Raw genomic sequence first — 16,949 nt, forward strand, 5'->3', positions numbered from 1 at the left:
CATTCGTGCTTCCGCTCCGCTTAGCTGCTTAGCGGAGCGTAAACACGCTCAACTAAAATACTCTAGTATCTTGTGGCCTTCGGCAACTGCGGTATAGGCGAGGTAATGATCTAAATGAGATCTTTTTCAGCGAAATGTCTGGCAAAGGCGTTCCGTTAGCCAGTCTATCTATAACTGTGCGGAGGTCAAACCTGCCCACGGAGCTTCCGCATTGGGCAGAAGCGTTGCGGAGAAGCCGACTTGCTCAGCTCACTATTATACCAATAGGTTTCGAAACTTGTCACAGACGGTACGTACACAACCCTAACTGGCTGTCACACACGCCGAAGGCTGACGCAAACCATCTAATCTGGGGACCTCAACGGAAGCAGGGCAGGGGTTGCTTTAATTTTGTTTATCTTAAATGTGGGTCCAGGAATATTCGACATTTCGAATACGAATCCAACTGTTCTTGCGATTCCCACTCGCATTCGGTTCGAGAACTTGCGAATGGTAATTACCATTCGCTATTGTCTAATATTCGTTTCCGTGCATATGGAAATTAATGAGACTTACTGGAGTCCCGAGGAAACGGGGCCAACAAGAGTAAGAACTCTTCCGAATTATTCCGCTCCATGAAAGCCGGCATTTATTTTGCAGAAACTGCAGTTCCACAGCGAACGCACGGAGGCAGTCAACCGCCACTCAATAATTTTAAGCCATTCTATATAATGCGTTTTAAGCAAGCCTATGTAAAAATTTGCGTGTTTTCCCGATGTAGGCGACCCGCCGTGGTTGCTCAGTGGCTATGGTGTCGGGCTGCGGAGCACTAGGTCGCGGGATCGAATCCCGGCCACGGCGGCCGCATTTCTATGGGGGCGAAATGCGAGAACACCCGTGTACTTAGATTTGGGTGCACGCTAAAGAACCCCAGGTGGTCGAAATTTCCGAAGTTGCTCCACTACGGCGTGCCTCATAATCAGAAAGTGGTTTTGGCACGTAAAACCCCATAATTTAATTTTTTTTTTCGATATAGGCGAAGGAAATCATTTAACCAGTCTCAAGATTGCTTGCATTCTTTTCAAACAGCGCGCGCCACTCTACGTATCAGACTCCTCTTCTTTAAGCAGCAGAGCATCCTGCGTGCTTCTGGTGGCTTATCGTTCCCTTCCGGTATTACTCTCATTAGAGACTTTTAGCGTGTCCGGTATTCGGGCAAGCGCGGGTGGTTTTCCGGTTTAGCGGGGGCGTCAAGGTGAGTGGCCAGATTAGTGGCGCCAGCTAGGGGCGCAAAGCTCAACCACACAAACACAGAGCTAATTACTATATTCTGCTTAGCTGCTGGCGTAAATTTTCGACAGTGGCGTAATCGTCTTCACAATTACGCCGCTGCCAAAAATTTGCACGAGTGGCGAAGCAGGATATGGTGAGTTACTGCAGTTTTAGCTATGCGCTTGTCTGGTTGAGCTCTACAACACCAGGCGGCTTCACCGCTCCGGCCGCTCACGTTTACGCCCCGACCATCCGGTAATCCGCCCAAAGCGCTCCCGTTTACCGGAATAGCGTACAAGCTAAAAGTCTCTATTGTCGGGACACGGTAGACAACTGAATGCGACCGTTTCTCATTTACGAGCTTCCCAGTTGACCAATCTTACATTTGTGAACGACGCTGCATGCGTCTGTAAAGTAATGTAAATGTACCTTGTTTAATTTTACCGTGCAAATATTCACTCAATCTTTACCTTTCGTTTTGCTTGGAAATGACAAAGATAGTCGACTCCATGTTCGAGCGCAAATATTTCTCGATTATTCGCATTTGTTTGGGAAAGTGCAATATTCCAACAACTGAAATTTTTACAAGCGTCTTCTTTTTATCCCCCCCCCTCTCTCTCTCTCTGTCTCCAGCATTACTCGTATCTAAGTGGATAGAAGATGCCGCATACAGGCCACTGGGGCGTCCACGGATTCCAGGGAAAGCTTTAATTAGGTAATGGCGTAGGCGCTGCATAAGACGGTGTAGAGAGACAAAGGTCACGCGAGAGGAAGTGCTTCGAGGAGGGGGAATACGCACGTACCAGCGCCCGGACTACGAACCGTTAATTAAGGCCGTTAGGTGCCCCAGGCCACTTGTGCAGCTTCCTTACGAAGAAGGCATGCACGCGTGCGTATCAGTAGAGACTCGATTTTTTTTTCTTTTGGCTATACAGATTTCTTCTTAAAATAAAACGTCCATGGGCTGAAAGCTTTTTGTAAAGGAGCTGTGGGTGGAGCGGGCATACCTTTACTGCGATAGCAATTATATGTAGACTCCACGCGCGCTTCTGTCGTTGGCATTGGCGTTGCTGTGAGGTTCCGTGTAAAGTCCAAGGGCGATAAAATCGTCGCCGCGCGCCGTATGCTGTATGTGCGGGTGAAAGCGCGCTAGGGTGAGACGGCGATCGCGGCTCAATAATATCGCGCACGCAACGGCGGAAAGCGGGGAGGAAGCGCGCCGCCTTGCGTCGCGCTCAACTGGCCTGAGCAGCGGTCGCCGTCGACAACGCAGCAGCGCCGGCGCTTGTGTTGACGGCTGCCATCTTGAATACCCATACACGCCCGCGCGCTTTTACGCACGCTCGCGCGCTGCCTATCGCTCCGCTGGAGAGGGCTTCCCAGCGGGCGTAAGCTGCGCGCCGTAAAAACGCTGGCCGGCCCAGCGACGTGCGCATGCGCAGTGGCGTCTGCGCTCGTCCGCTCCGCTCCGCTGGCCGTAAAAACGCTCAAGCTAAAACTCTCGAATATCGCGCACGCAACGGCGGAAAGCGGGGAGGAAGCGCGCCGCCTTGCGTCGCGCTCAACTCTTCGGGGGGAGGGGGAAGGGAGGAGGGGAGCGTTCTATACTCCTGGCGGCCCGGGCGCCTCTTGAAAGCCGTCTGCGATGGGTATAGAGTCCGCGCTGCACTGCGTTTTGAAGGCGTAGTTCGCGTTGTTGCGAGCGGCTGCACGAAGGTCGATTCGCTCGCTACTGCTGCCGCGTTTCCTCGCTGCAGCATTTTGACAGCGAGTTTCCGCGGTCATCGAGCGAGACGCGTTCATGTTGGCTTGCGCGCGCGCGACACCGTGCTTGTTAATTTAGTTAGTACGCCTACGTTTACGAGTTTATAGGGCCAATAAAACTACTTTCCCTACTGCGTGTAGCTGTCCACTAATTTGCTATCGCAGTCGCTGCTGAGCTCGAGGTCCGGGGTTCGATCCTTGACGCGGCGGAAGCGCTCTGATGAGGTAAAAAAATAAAACGCTCGTGTACCATGCATTGAATGCATGTTAACGAATCCCAGGTGATGAAAGAAACCAGGAGTCCTCCACTATGCCGTGCCTAATAATCAAATGGAGGTATTGGCACGAAAAAACCGCAGCATATCAAGATATTTGTTAAAAATTTATCAACGTTTTCATTAGTACCTTAGGGGCATTCTTTATGTGACAAATTTAAAGGCAGTCATATTTTCGTAGACTTCTCCTATTTAAAAAAAATCGCCTGAGTCACACCAATTCTAGATATTCATCATCGAGTTTCAGCACTCTATCCAAGCAATATTTAAACCGAGCGTTCTGAGAGCGCCTCTACGGTAGCGCCGCCATTACGTCAGACGAAAATGTCTCGTGACGAAGTGTGACAGTGGCAGTGACAGGAACTTTGTTGGAGTGTCCTGAGTAACTTGATTGGGGGGATGGATAGTTGGGCGTGTTGGTTAAGCATGATCTGAAGTGAAGGCGCTAAAGCGACGGTGGACGAAGAAAGAACACACACACACACAGCAACGTGATTGGGGAAGCGAAGGCTCCCCAATCAAGTTGCTGGCTCCGCCCATTACGGGACAGGGTGGTGGTGACTCTCCGCGACGTCGCGGGCCCTCTGGACGGCCTGTAGTTGGTTCGTGAAATAAGAGCTCTTCAGCAAGGCGTCCCACTTGGACTTGTATTGAAGGTCGGAGCCTGTGTTGCACGGGCACAGCCACAGCAAGTGTGTGACGAGGTTCGGAAGTAGTTCACTCTTGCTCGTGAGATGACAATGCCGCGTTGCCTGGCAACCATATGCCATGGCGTGTCGCCACTTAAACTTCGTCAGGAACCTCGTCGCGGGACGGTTCCGTCCGACTTAATAGCCAGTCTGCGTTTACGGCCCCCTCTCGGTTTCGATATTGCCTCGATTCAGGGTTGAAATTTGATTATGAATGCATCGAAATAAGCGCGATTTTCAGGATTTCTAAAGAAAACGGGGGTGCCCTAAAATGACACTTCTCTCGAAATTTGTGACGTAAACTGCCCTAGGATTCCAAAAAGAAAATTAGTCTTTCCAGTTGCTATGTTTGGGTGCGTCAACGAGCGTTAAATTTTTTTTTTATTTACACAATACTGCAGGCCAACATGTGGAGCAGGAAGGAGTGGATTTGTTCAAATGGTATTGATATGAAATACAAACATTCGAAGGAGAAGGATAAAAATAATTTTTTTATTCTTCTCCTTAGTATGCTCTCCTTCGAATCAATCTTTGTCTGTTTCGAGGGGTGAACTAACACTGACGGAGAAGAGGGTATTGACACGTGTACTTATCTTTATCGGGCGACCACGTTTCGCCGCTTAACAACTGTAATCGCACAGCGAGGGACGCATCCGACGTTTCTGGAAAGTTATCGATGCTTCTACCCGGCTGTCTGTTGTCGCCGAACCTTGTGTTATCTGATTTCATCGCGTAACGCGAATGTTGTAGAACCTTGTGGAAGGCACGCGGGTCCGAACGATTAGTCTGGAACATTCGACGACTGCTCTATAAAAGCCGACGCGCTTGACCCGCTGATCAGATTTTCGACGATCGCCGACTGTGTTCGCCGCTATCGTTGTGCTATAAGTGTAGCCTGTTTTGTGGGCACAGGTTCGCCCAATAAAAATTAGTTTTGTCGTTCACAGTATTGCTACTGTGTTATTCAACGTCACCACCACGTGACAGTATTCTGCCTGAAGCCACTCCAATCCAAGCCAGTGACAGGGCGAGAGGGTTGCATGTTAACGTAAGCTAGGCTTTCGTACCCCGACATCGAGAACCAAGGCCTTCTAGATAACGCGCGAACTTACCTGCCGAAACGAGATGAAGGGTCAGAGAAGTTCCACGACACTATTAACTTCTTAATGAGAGTGGGGGAGGGGTTAGGGGGAAGGGGAGGGAGTAATTAGGCGGAGCGAAATGACGAGGACAAGAACACGCGCCACAGGACGCGTTGCTCATTCGACATGAGCGGGACCAATTAGTTCAAAGCGAGATTCACGCTTAAATAATTCACTTTAAGGCTATACGCTGTTCTGGGCTTTGTTAAATTTCGCCATATTGTCAAATTCTGCAATGGTGGCATTTTGAACCAATCAGACAGACTGTAGCACAGCCGTCTGGGCGAATCGGAATTGACAAAGATGGCGAATTCAACGATATTGGGGGGGGGGGGGGGTGCAACTTAGGCAATGTTCAGAACAGTGTACTCCGTGTGAAAGGGCAAATGGGTCTGAAATGGCTACCGACTCTGTCGTAGAGTTTCCTGCGAAACTTACTACAGAAGGAACTCTGGAGTAAGCGCACATCTGAAGGGGTGCTGCGAGGAAGGCGGTTGAGACAGCGTTGGAGAGGATGGTTAGTATACGTGAACTTGACTAAACATCGTGCTACTGGCCGGCTTCGAACGGATTTGTGATCTTGCAAGGTGATCATATTCCACGAAACACTGGGTTATAAATGCCGCAATTTGCAACGAATGCGCATGAGCGCGGAGATTTAATGCCGTCTGCATTAAGAAAAAGAAAAAAAGAAATACTGCTTGCTTCGAGATTTGGGCCGATAGGTAAGATATTATTATTATTATTATTATTATTATTATTATTATTATTATTATTTATTTTGAACACATACAAACATATACGCAGTTTACAGGAAAGGGAAAGCGACGAGTAGGCTGGCAACTGCCCCCGGAAGGGGCACAACGCCTGCCTACTCTTCTGAAGGGAGGTGACAGCGACAGAAGGGACGTAAGATAGAGCGCGGTAAATAAAGCCACAAGAACGTCTGAAGCCACAAGTGCGAAGACGAGACACATCCGTGTGCCAACCATCATACAGATATGCCATCGTTCCCACAGTGGCGGAACGATCGCAGCGCCAAAGTTCCCTCTAGTGAATATTGTAGGAAGTTCCGTGAGCCGGTTTGCTGTGAAGCGGACAGGCTTGGCGCAGCGGTGTCAGGCCACGACGTGGGTCTCTTTTTCCGTTCTGGGAACGCAAGCCTGCCTTAGACTCCCCATCCTAATCAACCTCCGAAGTCAGTTAACGAATTTTCGTTACTTGGTCCGCTAAATGACAGGTCAATGACAGCACACTACGTCCGCGTCAACTTACAACTCCTCTGCAACGAAACCATGTGTTTATTGCCTCTTTATAAAAAAAAAATCCCTGTAGTTCAAAACATTTTGTACAATGCGCCGCGCCCATGATTGATGCATTAATAATAATAATAATAATAATAATAATAATAATAATAATAATAATAATAATAATAATAATAATAATAATAATAATAATAATTTAACTGGTCGGCAATCCCACGTGCCATTCGGCTCTGGAACAACCTTCCCGACAACATAGTTGCGGAAACTGATCGCGAAAAATTCAAGCACGCACTGAACTCGCTTAACACTTATTAACCATTAACATCACACTCACTGTCCTGTGTTATTTTTTCTACCTTTTTCTTGCACTGTTATACGTTTGTAACAAACTTAGAGTTCCTTTTTATTGTACTCATATGCAGCTTTATGCAGCTAATGTTTTTTATTGTTATTGTATGTACTTGATTGTTACTACTGTTATTGTATGCACTTGATTGTATGCCCCCCTTACTCATTCCCCATATAGGGGCCTTGTAAGGTATTTTACAAATAAATAAAAAATAAATAAATAATAATGATGATGATGATGATGATGATGATGATGATGATGATGATGGGAGGTTGGAACTACGTCTCGGGTTCAATTCGGACATCAGCGAAATGTCGCTCGCCTCGTGGCCGCTCTACACGTCACACAGTCACTGAACGTGTAGCAGGTCCTCGCAACGCGCCGCGTCGTTAAAAATGAACGTGCAACGTCGCTTCTCTTGAATAGAGCACTTTCGTTGATTCCAAGCCAGCGGCCGCGGGGCGGAAACTTCCGGGCCGCAAATTCCGGTCGCTAAACTTCCGCCGGGCCCTTCCGGGCTGCGGCACGGCAGCAGCGGCGTCTAGTCGAGGTTCTTTTTCTTTTTTTCGCGAAGGTTCATTTAGGACGACGTCAAAGTGGGAGATGGCGTGACTGTTGTGGCCCGCGAAGCGAGGGCACGACAAAAGAATGCGAATAACAACAACAAGAACAACAACAAGAACAAGAACAACAAGAACAACAACAACAACAACAACAACAAGAACAACAACAACAAGAACAACAACAACAAGAACAAGGACAACAACAAGAACAACAAGAACAACAAGAACAAGAAGAACAAGAAGAACAAGAAGAACAACAAGAACAACAAGAACAACAAGAACAACAAGAACAACAAGAACAAGAAGAACAACAAGAACAACAAGAACAACAAGAACAACAAGAACAACAAGAACAACAAGAACAAGAACAAGAAGAACAAGAAGAACAAGAAGAAAAAGAAGAAAAAGAAGAAAAAGAAGAAAAAGAAGAAAAAGAAGGAAAAGAAGAACAAGAAGAACAAGAAGAACAAGAAGAACAAGAAGAACAACAAGAACAACAAGAACAAGAACAACAACAGTGGAGCGACCGCAAGTTTTACGGGGATCCCGCTTCCGGTGCCAGGTACGGCACCGCGACGGCGATCGTTAAAATCGTTCCTGAATGCGTTTTCTTCCTTCCTTTTTTTGTATGTGTACTTTTAAGCGATGTTATGCTATGCGATGAAATTGGGAAGGTGTTCAGTGTAGCGCGACTATATCACAAGGAAAAAGAGGAAGAACGGACACACACACACACACACACAGAGCTGTGTGTGTGCCCGTGTATACCGCGGCTGCGTTAAATACGCTGCACGTCTTCGCCATGGCACGCCAGGGAGCCCCAATCACAGTTCTGATTGATATTGGGATATTGGCGCCCTGGCAATATCCCTATATATTTGGATATAAGGATGATATAAGTGCCCTGGCGTGGGATGTACCTCGGCGCACGACGACGTCGCAGGGCACACCGAAATTGCCGGGAGAGTGTACCGTCGACCTGCACACGTAAAATGGGCTGCTGATTCCGGTGATGATGGCGGTGCGTGTATGCCAACAAACGCGGTATAATGGGCATTGAGAAACCGCAGTGTTGCGTGGGCACAGAGATTTCGTGTGGCACGAGGTAATGGAAGCTGATTTCACAAAGCAGGATGGTCATTATTGCGTAAGAGAAGCTTAGGCACACACACGCGCACGCACAAACACACACACACACACACACACACACACACACACACACACACATATATATATATATATAGATATATATATATATATATATATATATATATATGTGTGTGTGTGTGTGTGTGTGTGTGTTTAAGCACCGCACGTGTAATGAGAAGCGGTGGGTTCGTATATCCCAAATGCGGCCTTTTGATTTTCATTTCGTGCACTTTTATTTACATTTATTTATCATTTCTTTAATTCAGTTAAGAACTACAAGCTATTTACCCTATGCTGTCCTTGGGCTCACTGTTTGTTGCTCTCTTGTGATATGACTAATCAATATCGGCATAGTTCGACTATGTCGGTTACAGTAACTTTTGTGGAGCACGAACATGCCTGCGGAAACTTGACGAGATCAGTACTCCTAGACCTCAAGAGGGCATTTCATAATGTTAGTCACGTTCATATTCTGCTAAGTATGCTGGAGCTCAGAATGTCTGGCAGGTCCTTGCGATGGATTGTTGAATTTTTATCAGGTTGCAATATATTTGTTCAGACGGGTGAAGCAAAGAGCGCTGAACATGTTGTCGAACAGGGAGTACTACAGTGAAGCTTACTCAGCCCCTTTCTTTTCAACTGCGTCATGGCTGATTTAACAAGGCTGCCATCACAGTTACAGTGTTCACTGTATGCAGAGGATGTGTGTATTTGGACATCTAGGACTAATGTTCGACTGCTTTAGATGGCATTGCAAGATGGCATAAATATCATTAACCAGTTTTAGAGAGAGAGAGGAATGGTTCTATCACACGCAAAGACAGCTGTATTGCCCTTCACTCGGAGGCAGTTAAAATGTTTCACTCTTAATCTGGAAGGACACCCTCTAATGATTGTCACACAGCATCGATTTCTTGGCATAATACTTGATAGGCAGCTATCCTGCGGCACCCCACATAAAGAAAAACTCAAAAAACGAGGTCAATGCCCTAGTGATTGTACTTCGCAGGCTTGCAGTCACATCATGGGAGGGGATCAGTATCGTCCATGATGACTGTTTACAATGCATTAAAACGACAAAAGATTGCGTATTCCGCGCCAATCATATACGGACTTTCCCTCACGTCAGAAGAGCGACTTCAAAGTCTTTTAGCTAGAGGGCTACGCATATGTCTAGGAGTTCCACGGGTGACTTCTAGCTGTCTTGTAATAGCTGAAGCTCGCCTATCACTGTTTCCACTGATGAGAACTACAGAAACATGCCGACATTATTTCCGTCTTCAAGCACAGCATTAAAGGCACCCATTGGCTTTAGACATAATGAAACGAGAGAGAAGTTATGTTCATAAAGAAATTCGAGAAAATCTTCACATATTGCCAAGAATTGAATTTTCGAGCTCAGACGTCGAATATCCTCCATGGCTGCTTGGACTTCCAAAAATCGAATTGTCAGTAGACGGGATATTCATAAAAAGAGGCATGTTCATTCAAGCTGCTCAACAACTAGCACTTTACCAGATATATATTCAGGATACACACATGTCTATACAGATGGCTCCAGTACAGTGACCTCTTCAAGTTCAGCGTTCATCACCTCAAAAAACAATAATAATTTAAGTTATCTTGTGCGGCTTCGTTCACAACGGCTGAACCGTTGACAATCTTATGTGCGATAAAATTTATATTGTCAGTAAGAGATGCGCCTAAATGGCTAATTTTCAGTGATTCACAGGCGGCTCTAAAATCACTCTGCAACACAAAAGGAAAAACAATCAGTGATAGTATAATATACGAAACACTTAAAGACCTCACAAAGGCAAGCCAAGCGAAGCATGGAATAGCATTACAGTGGATACCTGGGGATTGCAACATTCCTGGCAACTCCGCAGCCAATGAAGCAGCACGACAAGCACAACCACAAAGATAATGTGGTTCCGCTCCCAATATCAAAGAATGAATTACGCTGCATTATAAGGACAACGTCTTTCAAAATGTCTAGAAATACGTGGTTTGATCAGAATTCTGAAGAGCTCGAATTGTACCATATTGATCTGTTTATTGATTTAAAATTCTCAATTTCATTAGACAGAAATATGGAAACCCTTATTCATTGATTAAGGCTAGGCACTGCCTACACAAAACATTTCTTACATAGACTTGGCCGTGCGGAAACCCCCGAATGTGACTGTGGATTTGTAGACGAAGATATGCATCACCTTCTCCTAGACTGCCCACATTACGACACTCCAAGACACCGACTTTAATAAACCCTGATTACATTAGACCGCATACCTTTCAGTTTAAAGAAACTTTTGGGCCCTTGGCCAACAACGTCCTTGCAGAAGAGCGCTTTAAAAGCACTAAATACTTTTCTTGAAGACAGCGGCATTGTTGGCCGTTATTAACGCTTTTATTATTCCTCTCATTTCAATGTCGCTGTATATATGTATGTGTTTGTGGATTATGTTATGTTGACTTTTCTGCTGTGTGATGTATGTACCACCCGCTGACTAGAGACTGCGTTGTTAGGCGAAAGTATATTTTGTATTTTTTGTACTTTTACTACATAACTGTGGAGTCATTTAACTAGCATATTGTATGTACCACGTGTTTCTCACGCCATAGTGTTACGGTGAAAACGTTGTTTTTCAAGTTCTGGTGCTTGTATAAAAAGGCTGTGTGATACGTTATCCTGCACCCTGTATCTTGTAAGCTAGACCCTTTCAAGAGCTAAGGAGTAACCGGTGCCTTAAATTGTGCGTCAACATCTCCTTATATCATATCAATAGAAAAATTATATATAGGGCCCTTCGTTTTCATTTCCTCTCGTTCACACACACATACACACGCATGCATATACACATATGTTTGGGCACGTAAAGCTCTACAATTTAGGTAACCTATTATATAGCAAAATGGTTCTTGGGAAACAAGGTTGACGGTTGTGTATGATGCTGTGACGTATCGTGGCGCTATGCAAAAAAAAAGCACAAGTTTGTTCTTCTGAAATGCGTTTTCCCCGAATTAACATTGAGCACTCGTGTCGTATTTCGTGTGCCTTCTCCGAGTGGTTGTTTGGTTTGCGCTGCGATCGGGTGTCGGACTTCGTGGCGTTTTCACAAAAATTGCTGGAGAGAACTCCTGCGCCACACTTACACAAACGCTCAATAATATCTTGAATGTTCTCTGTTCAGTTTCACAAGCCTTCAATGATCTATTTTTTTCTTGAGAAACGATTGAACTTCATCCCAAATTTTTGTAAGGGAGCGTTCGCTTGGCTACCGTGCAGAAGATAAGCAGTACAAATATTTGCCCAATATTTCGCGCTTGTGACTTCGGACACTCTTGTGGCGTTATTTACTGTGCTTTGTCTTTCTAAATTTTTGGAGAACTCGCATTTTTTTCTAAACCCGCGAATTCAATTAGTTTTTTTTTACGTACATGAATCATCTTCTTTATTAATGTGGTTTTACGTGCCAAAACCGCTTCCTGATTATGAGGCACGCCATAGTGGGGGACCCTGAAATTTAGACCACATGGGGTTCGTTAACATGCACCTAAATCTACGTACATGGATGTCTTCGCATTTCGCCCCCATCAAAATGCGGCCACCGTGACCGGGATTCGATCCCGCGATCTCGTGCTTAGCAGCCCGGCACCATAGCCACTATGCAACCACGGCGGCTACGTGAATAATCATTGCGAATTACTGCATTTATAAAGACATTTTCTTGAGCACGCTCAATTTGCGAAAGTCACAGGGCCATTCGAAGCCCGAAGGACGAAGATTGTAGCCTGCACTACCCATCATTTTCGTGCTGGCTGAATCGCCATGCTTTCAGCTTTCGCAAACGCTATCGGCAGAGTTATATCTGTAGTATTCATTGTAGGAAAATTTATGTAGGAAATTGCAGTACATGTGTCGTGCATCTGTCCACGGTATACACACAGCACAGACATTCGAAACACAGCCACTGGCAGAGAGCTTTTGTCAATGTTCAACGACCAACCTTCGGTCCGAGAAGGTCATCTCGGATCGTTCGCCGCACTCATATCATCGGCTTGATTCTATGAAAGTCTATTGACACGTGCACTTGTACGTCTCTTTCGGGTGACCGCTTTTCACCGCCTAAAAATTGTTATCGCTCAGCGGGGGACGCGCCCACATTTATCGGAATTTCTCGAATGTTATCGACGGTTCTTGCTGCTGTCTGTCGAAGCTTGTGTAATGTGATTGCATGTGCGACGCGAATTGTGGAGAACTTTCTGGAAGACATGCAGGCGCCAGCGATTACTCTGGAACCTTCGATGGCCCGTGCATAAAAGCCGATGCGCTTGACCGGGAGATCAAATTTTGGACGATCGCCTACTGTGTTCGCCGCTGTCGCCGTTCTTTGAGTGTAGCGTGTTTTTGAGTGCCCAAGTTCGCCCAATAAAGCGCTAGTTTTGTCATTCCCGGTATTGCTGCTTTCTTCGCCGTCACCACTACGTGGCACTGTAATCAAAGCATTGCACGAGATCGAGATGTCCGTATTGTTCAAAGTTTGAAGATGTCTTCGCTGTTCGCATCCCATCGCAGCACAGTTTTCGTGCTCACCTTCAACGACACTTTTCTCTCTTTCTGCTCCTAGTCTCCCCAGATAACGCCGAGTAGCGCTTCGAAAGATCGATTGAGGGCGACCTCTCACCTTTAATATTATAATAAATGCCCCCCCCCCCTCTCTCTCTCTTCAATAAGTACCCACGGTGGTGACGAAGTGCCCATGGCGTTGCGCTACTGAGCAGGAGGTTGAAGGTTCGATTTCTGTCTGCGGCGGTAGCATTTCAATGAAAGCAAAATGCAAAAAACAAAAAGTAACAAAAATACTCGTGTTTCTTGCTTTCGGTGCATGACAAAAAACCCGATGTGGTTAAAATTAATCTGGAGTCCATAACTAAGCTACGGCGTCTCTCGTACTCAATGCAGAGCTGGCCCGAACAATCACTGAGGGACAGTGACAGATGCGCTGAACTTCCGACGGATTTTAACGCGACAGCGTTAAGGGCCCCGTGTCGCGGAAAATCCGGTGTCGGCGTCGGCGTAGTCGTCCGTGAGCAAAAATTTCTGCATACATTTAGGTACACGTATATGCCACGCCTTATTATATGAGATGCGGTATGTGCTGGTTTATATTGCAACACAATTATATCAATAAAGTTGCTCGTACCTCGTCTTACATTCTTGACAAGGTTATTCCTCGGAGTTTTGAGAGTGACAACCCAAAAACAAATGTCATGAAACAAAACAGCGACAGCGCACGCCTTTTATGTTAAGTATTCCCTGATCCTAAATATTAAAAGTGCGGAATAATTGTGGAAACATGAAAATGATGTAATTTTCTTGGCGCGGCTGTGTACAACCTTCGGGATCGGTCCCCGTAAGGGGCCGCGTTTCTACCAGAATGCTCGCTTTCGTGAATAGCGTATGCCTCCAGAGTTTCCCGTTAGACGTTACGGTTACGTAAGCTGCAGTTGCCGGGAAGCGTGAGAAGCAGTCAGAGATCTTTGAATGATACCGCGTAGCGCTCTTAAAGGCAGAGCTTAAGCGTCCTCCAAGTATATTTTTTTTATTTTTTCACAGGCGCTCATAATTTATACTCAGATGAACGATACACGCGAAAATCGGGCAAACAACAAGAGGGAAAAAGAAGAAGAAAGAAAGGAAAGGAACAACAACAACAACAACAAAAGAAAGCAAGATACCTTGTTATATCATGTCTCTCAAAGATTTTTCAGCGTTGCTTTGCGACCTTTGATGATGATGAAAAACTTTATTTATCCCTCTTTAAAGGGAAGGGGGCAATGGAATAGAGGGTGGGGGGGGAGGAACTACTTGAAGTAGGCCTCCTTTATCCTCTCAGCCCACTCCAGGATGGCCTCCTGAAGATCGGGCCTGGAGCTGCGCAAGGCAGCCTACCTTTGAAAAAAACCCCGTGAAGTGATTTTCACTGCGCGCTGACTTTTCAATGCAACCAACAGTTTTCTGCTACACAATGGGTGACTGTTTGGCGTCATACCAGACACCACAGTGCGTGTTGGGGGGAAAGCGAACGCCTAGAAGCGAGACAACTCCCGGGAGACTGCGGCATACGTATACAGCACTACACGCTGCACAGGCATGCGCCTAGCTGCACCGCCAGCTGTTGCGCACTCGAGACAAAGAGTACGCGCCGAGTTGTTTTGCGAGGGCGTCACGCCCGTGTAAGGGGCGTATACGGGTCCCTGTATCACCTCCCGGCAGCAGGTATACCAGCAGAACTTTTTGTTGGACTAGCTGGTGCGTGTTACTGAAGTACTAAAGCGCCAAACAGACGACACAAGAAGCGTTCGGCGCCAAGCAGACGACAAGAAGCGTCCGTGTCTCCTCTTGTGTCGTCTGCTTGGCGCTTTAGTACTTCAGTAGCAGGTGTATCGACGCGTGTAGTCGGCAAAAGAAAAAAAAGAAAACACTTTCTTCGACTCCCCTGGGTGTCAGTTCTAGAGCAGTGTGTTGCCGCTACGGGTGAACAACGTCGCTACCGCGGAGAATCCAATTGCCGAAGTCGGCGGCGCCTCTAATTGATTCTCGTTGAACGACACGCTTACCTACGCCCGCCGCCTTTCGGGCCTTTACGCTTCGTTTACGCTGCAAGTTTTTTTTCATCGTTTTTTTTGTTGTTGAACTTTGTCGTTACCGAGTCTTTGTGAATGCGCCCGTGTCCCGTTGCATGGATTTCGTGGAGAGGGTGGTAAGCCCGTTTCGCATGGTACGATTTATTTTTCTTAGTACAAGAAGTTCGCTTTCCGTCGCAAGCGACGAAAATTGCCGTCGCAGATTCCGACCTCCCTCCATTCTCTTCTCTCCCCATCCGTGCGACTGGCACCAACCGGTTGGTCATCGGTGCGATTTTGCGTGCCAACATAACTCAATTAAAATAAAACAGAAAGTAGGGGGACAAGGACTGTCGAAATTGCGGTGACGACTATTTCGCGGTTTGTTTTTTGGTTACGGAGTCTGTTGGGAAATGTGTGTCGCGCGTCCAACAAATCCGGGAAACTGCTGTCTTATTAAGTGCAGCCGTGAATTGAGAAAACTACGCACCGTCACCACAGACACGCGTATAAGGCACACTCACAAAAAAAAAACTCGCAGTTCAGATTCGGTTCTGTGGTTTCTACGCGTTTATTTACACGCTAGAAGTTGATATAATCGACCGAAGTTTCCTTTTTTTTCTTTTTTATGTTCGCTTCGGATGCTGATAGTACGTGCCTTAGCATGCCTCTCCGCTTAGTCACACGGGCTGCGAATCGCAAATGCTACGAGATGGCCCTCACGAGAAGACATCAGCTTCGGACGTAGTCCCAATTTTCTGGTTCGTTGCGTACAAGCTGCTCGTGATGTACGAAGACCGTCACAGTCGTAGCGCGGTATGCTTTTACGAAAAGAGCAATTTAACAAATGTGAAACTGTGGTCGAATGGCTGTGTCGATTGGATACGACATGACAGCACAGTATCGGACGCTTCAACGTTGCACCGTTCGCGCAACCATTTAGTTGCAGTTCTGTTAGTTCCGGCTTTCGAGCGTATTTTTCCCCCGTGAATCATCTCACTTCAAGATTCTGTCACTCTCGCTGTGAGACGCGATTGCTTATCAAGCTCCCAAAGCGAAACTTGCAAACAATATTTCGCTATGAATTTTCTGCAATAGCATATTTAACGTTTTGACTATGAATAAACAGCACCGTCAATTTGATATCGAAGCATTATTGCCCGATGAGCATCATTATAACAGCTTTATCTCTTTTTTTGATGTTTTATTTTTCCCTGCACAAACATAAATGAACCTTCCACGTATTGCAGACATCGTATCCTTGCTGCATCTGTACTACGCCTCACTTTAAAAGGCAATTGCGTATTGCATTTGCTTCAGTGGAGTGAAATTACTTCATCGATACTGGCTGTATCATATCACAGTATTCTAAGAAACTACTTCGCCGTAAGCATCCCTGGCTTTCCTCGCTTCTCTCCCTCTACCTCCTGTAAAACACGAAAACACGCAACACTGTGAAAAGCAGGCAAATTCCAATTGTTTCTGTATATAGTGCACAACGCAATAAACAAAAGCTAATCAATCGAAATCGTGCGGTGAAGCCAGCCAGTTGCATCCCTTCCTGCGAAGGATAGCATATTTCAAGGGCGAACGGTCATTGTTGTTCCGCAGCGAATGAAGTGCGCAGACGTACCACAAGGAATAAGCCGTGCCCAACGAGAGCTAAGCGAAGTTGCTCGTGAGTTTGAAATCAAATTTATCACTGCACAAACTCGTATAACCGTACGCTGTCATTACTGCCTCTGTAATTAAGGTATCGTGCAACTTGCAAGATATGCAAAAGACGCCTTGATATTTGTTTATCTGAATCTTTCTTTTGTTAGATTGTGAGATGCAGCTTCCCGACTGATTCGTTCCATAATGTGATCTAAT

This window comes from Dermacentor albipictus, chromosome 8 (genome assembly GCF_038994185.2).
Source record: "Dermacentor albipictus isolate Rhodes 1998 colony chromosome 8, USDA_Dalb.pri_finalv2, whole genome shotgun sequence".
Lineage (NCBI taxonomy): Eukaryota > Metazoa > Arthropoda > Arachnida > Ixodida > Ixodidae > Dermacentor > Dermacentor albipictus.